This window comes from Elephas maximus, chromosome X, assembly GCF_024166365.1.
Source record: "Elephas maximus indicus isolate mEleMax1 chromosome X, mEleMax1 primary haplotype, whole genome shotgun sequence".
Classification (NCBI taxonomy): domain Eukaryota; kingdom Metazoa; phylum Chordata; class Mammalia; order Proboscidea; family Elephantidae; genus Elephas; species Elephas maximus.
This window is the reverse complement of record NC_064846.1, coordinates 137,585,871-137,599,895: the sequence shown is the minus strand read 5'-3', so window position 1 is coordinate 137,599,895 and position 14,025 is coordinate 137,585,871.

Sequence of the window (14,025 nt, the reverse complement as noted above, 5' to 3'; positions counted from 1 at the left end):
CCTCATCAGTATCTTTCTCCAACCCATTGTCCAGTCCAATCCATGTTTGACAAGTTGGCTTCGGGAATGGTTCCTGTCCTGGGCCAACAGAAGGTTTGAGGACCATGGCCACCGGGGTCCTTCTAGTCTCAGTCAGACCATTAAGTCTGGTCTTTTTATGAGAATTTGGGGGTCTGCATTCCACTGTTCTGCTCCCTCAGGGATTCTCTGTTGTGTTCCCTGTCAGGGTAGTCATCAGTTGTGGCCAGGTACCATCTAGTTCTTCTGCTCTCAGGATGATGTAGACTCTAGTTCATGTAGCCCTTTCTGTCTCTTGGGCTCATAAATACCTTGTGAGCTTCCTTCTCCTTTGATCCAGGTGGGTTGAGACTCATTGATGCATCTTAGATGGCCACTTGCTAGCGTTTTAAGACCCCAGATGCCACTCTTCAAAGTGGGATGCAGAATGTTTTCTTAATAGATTTTATTTTGCCAATTGACTTAGATGTCCCCTGAAACCATGGTCCCCAAACCCCTGCCCCTGCTTTGCTGACCTTCGAAGCATTCAGTTTATTCAGGAAACTTCTTTGCTTTCGGTTTAGTCCAATTGTGCTGACCTCCCCTGTATTGAGTGTTGTCCTTCCCTTTCCCTAAAGTAGTTCTTATCTACTATCTAATCAGTAAATAACCCTCTCCCACCCTCCCTCCCTTCCCCCTCTCATAACCACAAAAGAATGTGTTCTTCTCAGTTTAAACTATTTCTCAAGATCTTATAATAGTGGTCTTAAACAATATTTGTCCTTTTGCAACTGACTAATTTCACTCAGCATAATGCTTTCCAGGTTCCTCCATGTTATGAAACGTTTCACAGATTCCTCACTGTTCTTTATCGATGCGTAGTATTCCATTGTGTGTATATACCATAATTTATTTATCCATTCATCCGTTGATGGACACCTTGGTTGCTTCCAGCTTTTTGCTATTGTAAACAGTGCTGTAATAAACATGGGAGTGCATATATCTGTTCGTGTAAAGGCTCTTATTTCTCAAGGATATATTCCGAGGAGTAGGATTGCTGGGTCGTATGGTAGTTCTATTTCTAGCTTTTTAAGAAAACGCCAAATTGATTTCCAAAGTGGTTGTACCATTTGACATTCCCACCAGCAGTGTATAAGAGTTCCAAGCTCTCCGCAGCCTCTCCAACATTTATTATTTTGTGTTTTTTGGATTAATGCCAGCCTTGTTGGAGTGAGATGGAATCTCATTGTAGTTTTAATTTGCATTTCTCTGATGGCTAATGATTGGGAGCATTTCCTCATGTATCTGTTAGCCACCTGAATGTCTTCTTTAGTGAAGTGCCTGTTCATATCCTTTGCCCAATTTTTAATTGGGTTGTTTGTCTTTTTGTGGTTGAGTTTTAGCAGAATTACGTAGATTTTAGAGATCAGGCGCTGGTCGGAGACGTCATAGCCGAAAATTTTTTCCCAGTGTGTAGGTGGTCTTTTTACTCTTTTGGTGAAGTCTTTAGATGAGCATAGGTGTCTGATTTTTAGGAGCTCCCAGTTATCTGGTTTCTCTTCATCATTTTTAGTAATGTTTTGTATTCTTTTTATGCCTTGTATTAGCACTCCGAACGTTGTCCCTATTTTTTCTTCCATGATCTTTATCGCTTTAGACTTTATGTTTAGGTCTTTGATCCATTTGGAGTTAGTTTTGTGCACGGAGTGAGGTATGGGTCCTGTTTCATTTTTTTGCAGATGGATATCCAGTTATGCCAGCACCATTTGTTAAAAAGACTATCTTTTTAGCAATTAACTGACACTGGGCCTTTGTCAAATATCAGCTGCTCATATGTGGATGGGTTTATATCTGGGTTCCCAATTCTGTTCCCTTGGTCTATGTGTCTGTTGTTGTGCCAGTACCAGGCTGTTTTGACTACTATGGCTGTATAATATGTTCTAAAATCAGGTAGAGCGAGGCCTCCCACTTTGTTCTTTTTCAGTAATGCTTTACTTATCTGGGGCTTCTTTCCCTTCCATATGAAGTTGGTGATTTGTTTCTCCATCACATTAAAAAATGTCACTGGACAGGGAGCACAACAGAAAACCCCTGAGGGAGCAGGAGATCAGTGGGATGCAGACCCCAAATTCTCATAAAAAGACCATACTTAATGGTCTGACTGAGACTAGAGGAATCCCGGTGGTCATGGTCCCCAACCTTCTGTTGGCACAGGACAGGAACCATTCCCGAAGACAACTCATCAGACATGAAAGGGACTGGACAGTGTGTAGGAGAGAGATGCTGATGAAGAGTGAGCTAATTATATCAGGTGGACACTTGAGACTGTGTTGGCATCTCCTGTCTGGAGGGGGGATGGGAGGATAGAGAGAGTTGGAAGCTGGCAAAATTGTCACGAAAGGAGAGACTGGAAGGGCTGACTCATTAGGGGGAGAGCAAGTGGGAGTATGGAGTAAGGTGTATATAAACTTATATGTGACAGTCTGACTTGATTTGTAAACGTTCACTTGAAGCTCAATAAAAGTTAATAAAAAAATGTCATTGGAATCTGGGTCAGAAGTGCATTGTATATCTAGATGGCTTTTGGTAGAATAGACATTTTTACAATGTTACATCTTCCTATCCATGAGCAAGGTATGTTTTTCCACTTATTTAGGTCCCTTTTAGTTTCTTACAGCAGTACCTTGTAGTTTTCTTTGTATAGGTCTTTTACATCTTTGGTAAGATTTATTCGTAAGTATTTTATCTTCTTAGGGGTTACTGTGAATGGTATTGATTTGGTGATTTCCTCTTCGATGTTCTTTTTGTTGATTAGAGGAATCCAACTGATTTTTGTATGTTTATCTTGTAACCTGAAACTCTGCTGAACTATTAGTTTCAGTAGTTTTCTTGAGGATTCTGTAGGGTTTTCTGTGTATAAGATCATGTCATCTGCAAATAGAGATAATTTTACTTCTTCCTTCCCAATCCGGATGCCCTATATTTCTTTGTCTAGCCTAATTGCTCTGGCTAGGACTTCCAGCACAATCCAACAACATTTTTTAAAGAGACGGAAAAACTAAGCATTAACCTTGTATGGAAAGGGAAGAAGCCCCAGATAAGTAAAGCACTATTGAAGAATAAAGTGGGAGGACTCACACTATCTGACCTCAGAACCTTCTATACAGCTACGGTAGTCAAAATAGCCTGGTACTTGTACAACGACAGATACACTGACCAATGCAACAGAATTGAGAACGCAGATGTAAACCAATCCATCTACAGTCACCTGATCTTCAACAAGGGCTCAACGTTCATCACCTGGGGAAAAGACAGTGTTTTTCACAAATGGTGCTGGCAAAACTGGATGTCCATCTGTAAAAAAATGAATCAGCACCCATACCTCACACCATACACAAAAACTAATACAAAAGTGATCAAAGACCTAAATAGAAAGCCAAAAACTATGAAGATCGTAGAAGAAAAAATAGGATCAACACTAGAGGCCCTAATTCACAGAATTAACAGGATACAAACTATAACTAACGACACACAAACTCCAGAAGATAAGCTAGATAACTGGGTTCTTCTAAAAATTAAACATTTATGCTCATCAAAAGACTTCACCAAAAGAGTAAAAAGAGAATGTACAGACTGGGGGAAAAAATTGGCTATTACAAATCTGACAACAGTCCAATCTCTAAAATCTGCAGGAAAATCCAACAACTCTACAACAAAAAGACAAACAATCCAATTAAAAAATGGGCAAAGGAAATGACAGACACTTCACCAAAGAAGACATTCAAGCGGCCAGCAGACATATGAGGAAATGCTCATGATCTCTTGCCACTAGAGAAATGCAAATCAAAACCACAGTGAGATACCATCTCACCCCCAGCATTACTGGCAAAAATCAATAAAACAGGAAATAACAAATGTTAAAGAGGCTGCAGGGAGATTGGAACTCTTATGCACTGCTGGTGGGAATGCAAAATGATACAGCCATTTTGGAAAATGATACGGCGCTTCCTTAGAAAGCTAGAAATAGAAATACCATATGATCCAGCAATCCCAGTCTTAGGAATATATCCTAGAGAAATAAGAGCTGTCCCACGAATAGATATATGCACACCCATGTTCATTGCAGCATTGCTCACAATAGCAAAAATATTGAAACAATCTAGATGCCCATCAACAGATGAATGGATAAACAAATTATGGTACATACACACAATGGAGTACTACACAACCATAAAGAGCAATGATGAATCTGCGAAGCATTTCACAACATGGATGAATCTGGAGGGCATCATGCTGAGTGAAATAAGTCAATCAGAAAAGGACAAATATTGTATAAGACCACTATTACAAAAATTCATGAAAAGTTTACACACAAAAAGAAACGATCTTTGACAGTTACGAGGGAAGAGACAGGTGTGGAGGCAAAAACTCTAAATAGACAATAGATAAGTGGTAACTTTGGTGAAGGTTAAGACAGGACACAATACTGGGGAAGCCAGCACAGCTTGTACAAGACAAGGTCACAGAAGCTCCACAGACATATCCAAACTCCCTGAGGGACCGAATTGCTGGGCTGAAGTCTGTGAGGACCATGGTCTCAGGGAACATCTAGCTCAATTGGCATAACATAGTTTATAAAGAATATGTTCTATATTCTTGTTTGGTGAGTAGAATCTGGGGTCTTAAAAGTCTGTGAGCAGCCACAGACTCTACTGGCCTTGCTCCTTTGGGAGCAAGGGAGAATGAAGAAAACTAAAGATAAAAAGGTAAGATTAGTCCAAAGGACTAATGGACCACAGTTACCACGGCCTCCACCAGACTGAGTCCAGTACAACTAGATGATGCCTGGTTACCAACACTGATTGCTCTGATAGGGATCACAATAGAGGGTCCTGGACAGAGCTGGAGAAAAACGTAGAAAAAATTCCAGCTCACAAAAAAAGACCAGACTTTCTGGCATGACAGAGACTGAAGAAAGCCCGACTATATGGTCCCCAGATACCCTTTCATCTCAGTAATGAAATCATTCCTGAAGTTCACCCTTCAGCCATAGATTCTTCTTCTTCTTCCCCTTGCCGTCGAGTCGATTCCGGCTCATAGCGATCCTATGATGGAGGACAGAGTAGAACTGCCCCACAGAGTTTCCAAGGAGCGCCTGGTGGACTTGAACTGCCAAACTTTTAGTTAGCAGCCATAGCTCTTAATCATTGTGCTACCAGGGTTTCCAGCCAAATATTAGACAGGCCCATAAAACAAAACAAGACTGAAAGGGCATACCAGCCCTGGTCCAAGGACTAGAAGGCAGAAGGGGTCAGGAAAACTGGTAATAGGCTGAGAAGGGAGAGTGTTGACATATCGTGGGTTTGTTAACCAAAGAAAACTGGCTGAAGTCCTGATGACCCCTTGCCTATAATGCTACAGCAGTCCCCAATGAGCCTCCTCTTCCTGATCCAAGCTGTATATCACCACAACAATAACAGAGTTCCTACAATGCAACTATAATCATGAGTGCCCAAATAATCCCAGATTGTGCCTGTAAAGGCGTTTATCACACTGTGCCTCCATCAGACCTCTTTATGTAAATTGTCTGTCTGTCACCCTTAATAATTAGGTTGTAAAGTCCTCATGGAGCCCTGGTGGTGCAGTGGTTGATAGCTACAGCTGCTAACCAAAAAAATCAACAGTTCGAATCCACCAGCAGCTCCTTTGAAACCTTACGGGGCAGTTCTACTCCATCCCATAGGGTCACTATGAATCGGAATCAACTTGATGGCAATTAATTTGGTTTGTTTTATTTAAAGTCTTCATGAGCAGGAATATATTCATTTTTATTCATTTTTACAAAACCCATACATCCTTGATCACATAAGGCACTAAGTAAACATTTGTTGGAAGAATAGGTATTAATAAAAACAGTGAAGTACAATGGAGAGAGGCTCAGAGGGGCAGCATAGAAGTAAAGTGTAGGAATTATTGGCTTGGCATACATGATGGTTAGTGAATGAAACCACAGGGTTGATTTAGCAGCAAGGCAGGGATACCCTTATGTGGTAGAGAGAGTAGAATGTACTCCCTGTACCAGTTTCATTTCCCAGACTTATTTGCAATTAGGCCAGAGCCAGGTGACTTACTGCTGGCCAGTGGAAGGAATGACAGAAGAGATTTAGGGTACATAAAGCTCTCTGTAGGATCCTCCATTCATTCTCTTGCCCTTCCACAGTAAACTTGGGACTGTTGTTGTTGTTAGGTGTCTTCAAGTCAATTTTTGACTCATAGTGGCCCAATGTGACAGAATAGAACTTTTCCATAGGGTTTTCTAGCCTGTGAACTTTATGGGAGCAGATCACCAGGTCTTTCTCCCGTGGATCTACTCTGTGGGTTTGAACCACCAACCTTTCAGATAGCAGCCAAGTGCTTAACCTTTGTGCTACCAGGGCTCCTTGAACTTAGGAGCATATGTTGAAAATTGAAGCAGTTGGGATCCCTGAATGAACCCCTTGCTGACTGTGTCAGATGTTAATTAGGATCACAGTGATGTAAACAAGCAATAAATTTTATTTCAAAACTTTTAAATAGTTACATTTTTATGGAAAAGTTGCAATTTGAAAAGTGCAAATAATACCCTCATACTTTCTATCTAACATTTTGTCCCATATGCTTTACTATTTGTTCTCGCTCTTGTGTACTTTTCTCTCTCTCCAACTCATGGTGACCCCATGGACAACAGAACAAAATGCTGCCTGGTCCTGTGCCATCTTCATGATCATTAGAATGCTCAAGTTCTTTATTGTGGCCACTGTGTATTTTGAGTGCTTTCCAACTGAGGGGGCTCATCTTCCAGCACTATATTGGACAACATTCTGTTGTGATCCATAAGGTTTTCACTGGCTAATTCACAGAAGTAGGTTTCCAGGCCTTTCTTCCTAGTCTGTCTTAGTCTGGAAGCTCCACTAAAACCTGTGCACCATGAGTGACTGTCTTAGTTATCTAGTGGCACTGTAACAGAAACATTACAAGTAGATGGATGGCTTTAACAAACAGAAGCTTATTCACTCACAGTCTAGGAGGCTAGAAGTCTGAATTCAGGGCACGAGCTCTAGGGGAAGGCTTTCTCTCTCTATTGGCTCTGGGGGAAGATCTTTGTCATCAATCTTCCCCTGGTCTAGGAGTTTCTCATTGCAGGGGCCCTGGGTCCAAAGGATGCACTCCACTCCCGGCTCTTCTTGCTTGGTGGTAATGAGGTCCCTATCTCTCTGCTCCCTTCTCTCTCTTTTTCTCTCTTATAAGATAAAGGGTGATGCAGGCCACACTCCAGAAAAACTCTCCTTACAGCAGATTATGGCTGTGACTTAAGCAAGTGTGTTGAGTCCCACCCTAATCCTCTTTAACATAACTTAATTTTGCTTCATTAACCACAGGCAGAGATTAGGATTTACAAGACTTAAGAAAATTACATCAAATCACAAAATGGAAGACAACCGCACAATACTGGGAATCATGGCCTAGCCAAGGTGACACACACTTTTGGGGGATACAATTCAATCCATGACAGTGACTCTGCTGGTATTTAAAATAGCAGTGGCATCACAGGAACATAAAAGCTTCCAAGGTACGACAAACTGACAGATGGGTGCTATCTCTCTTTCTCTCTCTCTCTATATATATTTTTTCAAGTGTCATGAGCTCCCAAAACATCAGGATATTTATATAAATAATCTTGTCTGACTGAGACTAGAGGAATCCTGGCGGTCATAGTCCCCAAACCTTCTGTTGGCCCAGGACAGGAACCATTCCCGAAGACAACTCATCAGACATGGAAGGGACTGGACAATGGGTTGGAGAGAGATGCTGATGAAGAGTGAGCTACTTGTATCAGGTGGACACTTGAGACTGTGTTGGCATCTCCTGTCTGGAGGGGAGATAGGAGGGTAGAGAGGGTTAGAAACTGGCAAAATTGTCACGAAAGAAGAGACTGGAAGGGCTGACTCATTAGGGGGAGATTAAGTGGGAGTATGGAGTAAAAAAAAGTAAGGTGTATATAAGCTTATATGTGACAGACTGACTTGATTTGTAAACATTCACTTAAAGCTCAATAAAAATTATCAATAAATAAATAATAATAATAATAATCTTCATCTCTCTGGGCTCAGGCCAGGGCAGGAACAAAAGCCCTATGTTCAACAATTAGAGAAGCAGGAGATGATTCCTAACCCAAGAACACTTACATTATTGTATTAGAGTGAATAAATGCAGTCTAGATACCCAACATCAGAAAACCTTCCAACCAGACCTCACCACCTTGTCCCATACTCCTGGAAAAAAAAAAAAGATATATTCTTAATCATATCAGCACATCTTGTATACATCTTGGCAATTTACCCTTAAATATACTTTTACTCCTCAGTATCCAGCGATACTCTCTTACATGACCATAGTAATCAGCTTCAGTAAATTTAACATTGGTACAATTGTTGTTGTTCTTAGGCGCTGTTGAGTCCTTTCCAACTCATAGCGACCCTATGTACAACAGAACGAAACACTGTCCAGTCCTCTGCCATCCTCATAACCTTTGTTATGCTCGAGCCCATTGTTGCAGCCACTGTGTCAATCCATCTTGTTGAGGGTCTTCCTCTTTTTCGCTGCCCTCTACTTTACCAAGCATGATGTCCTTCTCCAGGGACTGGTGCTTCCTGATGACATGACCAAAGTACATGAGATGAAGTCTCACCACCCTCTCTTCTAAGGAGCATTCTGGCTGTATTTGTCCAATGACAGATTTGTTCGTTCTGGCAGTCCATGGTATATTCAATATTCTTTGACAATACCATAATTCAAAGGCATCAGTTCTTCTTCAGTCTTACTTATTCATTGCCCAGCTTTTGCATGCATATGAGGCAATTGAAAATACCATGGTTTGGGTCAAGTGCAACTTAGTCCTCAAAGTGAAATCTTTGCTATTTAATACTTTAAAGAGGTCTTTTGCAGCAGATTTGCCCAATGCAATACATTGCTTGATTTCTTACCTACTGCTTTCATGGGTGTTGACTGTGGATCCAAGTAAAATGAAATCCTTGACAATTTCAGCCCTTTCTCCTTTTATCATAATGTTGCTTACTGGTCCAACTGTGAGGATTTTTGTTTTCTTTATGTTGAGGTGTAATCCATACTGAAGGCTGTAGTCTTTGATCTTCATCGGTAAACGCTTTAAGCCCTCTTCACTTTCTGAAAGCAGGATTGTGCCATCTGCATATCGCAGGCTGTTAATGAGTGTTCCTCTAATCCTGATGCCATGTTCTTCTTCATGTGGTCCACCTTCTTGGATTAATTGCTCAGCATATAGATTGAATAAGTATGGCAAAAGGATACAACCCTAACACACACCTTTCCTGACTTTAAACCACGCAGTATCCCTTGTTCTGTTTGAAAGGCTGCCTCTTGGTCTATGTACAGGTTCCTCATAAGCACAGTTAAGTGTTCTAGAATTCTCATTCTTGCAGTGTTATCCATAATTTGTTATGATCCACACAGTTGAGTGCCTTTGCATAGTCAATAAAACATAGGTAAACATCTTTCTGGTATTCTCTGTTTTCAGCCAAGATCCATCTGACATCAACAATGATATCCCTTGTTCCACATTCTCTCCTGAATCCAGCTTGAATTTCTGGCAGTACTCTGTTGATGTACAGCTGCAATCATTTTTGAATTTATCTTCAGCAAAATTTTACTTGTATGTGATATTAATTATATTGTTCAATAATTTCTGCATTCTGTTGAATTACCTTTCTTTGGAATATGCATAAATATGTACCTCTTCCAGTCAGTTGGCTCGGTAGCTGTCTTATAAGTTTCTTGGCACAAATGAGTGAGCACCTCCAGTGCTGAACTCTTTTGTTGAAACATCTCAATTGGTATTCTGTCAATTCCTAGGGCATTGTTTTTTGGTAATGCCTTCAGTGCATCTTGGACTTCTTCCTTCAGTACCATCAGCTCTTGATCATATGCTATTCCTTGAAATGGTTGAACATCGACCAATTCTGTTTGGTATAGTGACTTTGTGTATTCCTTCCATCTTCCTTTGATGCTCCCTGTGTCATTAGATACTTTGCCCATAGAGTCCTTCAATATTGAAAATTGAGACTTGAATTTTTTTCTTCAGTTCCTTCAGCTCGAGAAATGCTGAGCATGTTCTTTCCTTTTGATTTTCTAACTCCAGGTCTTTGCACATTTCATTACAATCCTTTACTTTGTGTTCTCGAGACGCCCTTTGAAATCTTCTGTTCAGTTTTTTTACTTCATCATTTCTTTCATTCTCTTTAGCTACTCCGTGTTCAAGAGGAAGTTTCAGAGTCTCTTCTGACATCCACTTTGGTCTTTTCTTTCTTTCCTGCCATTTTAACGACCTTTTGCTTTCTTCGTGTATGATGTCTTTGATGCCATCCCACAGCTCATTCTGCTCTTTGGTCATTAGTGTTAAATGTATCAAATCTATTCCTGAGATGGTCTCTAAATTCAGGTGGGATATACTCAAGGTCATACTTTGGCTCTCGTGGATTTGTTTCAATTTTCTTCAGCTTCAACTGGAACTTGCATTTGAGCAATTGACAGTCTGTTCTGCAGTTGGCCCCCAGCCTTGTTCTGATGATATTGTGCTTCTCCGTTGTCACTTTCCACAGACATAGGTGATTAGATTTCTGTGCGTTTCATCCGGCGAGGTCCATGTGTATACTAAGTGTTTATGTTGTTAGAAAAAGGTATTTGCAATGAAGAAGTTGTTCGTCTTGCAAAATTCTGTCATGAGATAGCAGGCTTCATTTCTGTCACCAAGGCCTTATTTTCCAACTACTGATTCTTCTTCATTTCCAACTTTTGCATTCCAATCACCAGTAATTACCAATGCATCTTGATTGCATGTTTGATCAATTTTAGACTGCAGAGGTTGATAAAAACCTTCATTTTCTTCATCGATGGCCTTAGTGGTTGGTGTGTAAATTTGAATAATGGCTGTATTAACTGGTCTTCGTTGTAAGTGTTTGGATTTTATCACTGATGGTGTTGTACTTCAGGATAGATCTTGAAATGTTCTTTTTGACAATGTACGCGATGTCATTCCTCTTAATTTTGTCATTCTTGGCATAGTAGATCATATGATTGTCCAATTCAAGATGGCTAATGCCAGTACATTTCAGCTTACTAATGCCTAGGATATCGATCTTTTTGAGTTCCATTTCATTTTCGACGACTTCCAATTTTCCTAGATTCACACTTCATACATTCCATGTTCTGATCATTAATGGATGGTTTAAAGCTGTTTTTTCTCATTTTGAGTCATGCCACATCAGCGAATGAAGGTCCCAAAAGCTTTACTTCATCCACATCATTAAGGTCAACTGTACTTTGAGGAGACAGCTCTCCCCCAATTGTATTTTGAGTGCCTTCCAACCTGAGGAGCTTATCTTCCAGCACTATATCGGACTATGTTCCACTGCTATTCATAAGGTTTTCACTGGCCATGTTATTTAGAAGTAGATTTCCAGGTCCTTCTTCCTAGTCTTATTTAGTCTGGAAGCTCCGCTGAAACCTGTCCACTAGGGGTGACCCTGCTGGTATTTGAAATACTGGTGGCACAGCTTCCAGCATGACAGCAATGTATAAGCCATCACGGCATGACAAACTGACAAATGAGTGGTAGCATTATTCATTACTGCCTGTAATTATTTTGGTGCTCAAATTGGCTGAGATTTGACCAATGAAAGCCCAGTCAAACTGTGTCCTGTGTATTTGTTACATGTCCTCATCATTTTCTTTTTTTTAGCACTTTTTTACTTTCTGGCTTAACAAGATATTCCATGCTCATCTTACTGTCAGCTAGAGCCTTTGAATCAGCCATATTTTCCAAATAACCCTGGCTCCTTCTAGTGGGAAAATGGTATTAGAAACCAGGATCTGAGTAGTAGTGAAGCAATGTACTTTTATTACATCAAGTCGTTAAGATTTTGGATTGTTTGTTCTAACAGTTAACCTATCCTAGCTAATATGCCATAAACCATAGATCAAAAATATCCTTTACATTTCTTGGAAATGTGTAATTTTAAAACAACTGTCATTTCAGATATAAGAAGAATGAGGAAATAAGTCCTGGCCTTACAGCTACACTTCCACATCTGCTAGTAGGGAAGGATCTGAGCTGTGTAGGAATGACAAGCAGCATGTGCTTTGGAAAGAATTAATTATGGAAAGAGCTAAGGGGATATGCTTCTTATGTACTGGGTGAGGCTTTGAGAAATATCTACTCAGCAATGGAGAGTAGATTAAATAAAAATCACTGTAAAGCTCCAATTTGTTCTAGGTCTCTACAAACTTAATGGATTCCAGAAGGTGGCAGTCAAAATCTTCTGATCATAAAACCAGAAAAGTACTGATAATTTGAATAGAAGGTCAAGCATAGGGAAAAAAAATATATATATATATATATACCTCTTGGAATGTTTGATGTATAAAACTAGTTAAAAATTAGGAAAGGCACCCCTCAAGCAAGGGACCCAAACCCAGTGCTGTCAAGTTGATTTCAACTCATAGCGACACTATAGGAGAGAGTAGAACTGCCTCATAGAGTTTCCAAGGAGTGCCTGGCGGATCTGAACTGCTGACCCTTTGGTTCGCAGCCGTAGCACTTAACCACTACACCACCAGGGTTTCCCAAGCAAGGGACAGTGAATAGAAATTAATAGTATAACACCTGCCATTACTAATTAAAATGCATTAACTAACAATAAGATTTTCTAAAAACAGCAAGAACAGCTTTCATGTCCATTATCTCATTTAGTTCTCAACATCAAACTTGCAGGGTAGGTGGAGCAGATACCTCTGCTTTTACAGATGAAGGAAAGAATGTTTAGTAAACTTCAGTGACTTGCCCTGGGTCATATTTAGTAGACGGGAGAACTAAGCTTTGATTTCAGCTCTCCTGACAAACCACTGGTTGCAATATTCCCACTTGGATAGCAAAATGTTATTTAACAAAGAAGGGTTTATATCTCACATTATTAAAAAAATACATATCTAGATGGAAACAACCCAAGCATCCACTGACAGAAGAATGGATGAACAAAATGTGGTATATACATACAATGGAGTATTATTCAGCTATAAACACAAATGAGATCCTGATACATTCTACAACATGGATGAAGCTTGAAAACATGCTGAGTGAAAGAAGTCAGTCACAAAAAGACAAATATTGTATGATCCCACTTATATGAAATATCTAGAATAGGCAAATTCACCAAGGCAAAAGAAGATTAGTGGTTACCAGGTGATAGTGTAAGGGGGAAATGGGGAGTTAAAAAAAAAAAAACCTACTTACAGAAATCAATTTAAAAAGAAAAGAGGCTGCTCAACAGTGCTTGACATCTCCTTTGACCAGACATCCTATGTCACAGCTGTCCCTGCAGCCCAGACTCACCGAGAAAACAGCTCCAGGAAAGGTAGCGTGGTTTAATGGAAAGAGCAACAAACCAGGTCCCGATAAGGGGCGGGGGGGGGGGAACTTTTCTGAATTGTGGTTATATATTAACAGCATAACATATGGCTTTGTAATGCTGAGCACAAAAAGTAGGTCATTTTGAGCTGATGTATTTCATATTTCTCTTCAAACAGTATAAATAAGGAGCTTTTTGCTAAATTTATCTCCCAGTTTCATATATTATAAAGGAGAAAATCCAACTTTGGCATTTTATGCAGCTTTTCACCAATAATTCTTTAGTTGTCTTTCTCTACCAAACTGCATCGCTGGGGTTCTAACGACGACATTTTAACATCTGTCAGCTGGTTGCCTTCACTCTTTTCATTCCCTTCCCCACACTGTCAGTACCACCAGCATGAATAGAATCCTAATTGGCTTTGTAGTCTTGTTGTTCTAACTGATAACAAAAGTAAAAAAAACAAAAAAACAAAAAAACAAAAACCTAGAAATCTATCTAAGTTGAGATGGTAAGTGAATAGATAGAGATAGAGGAAAATGTAGGATAT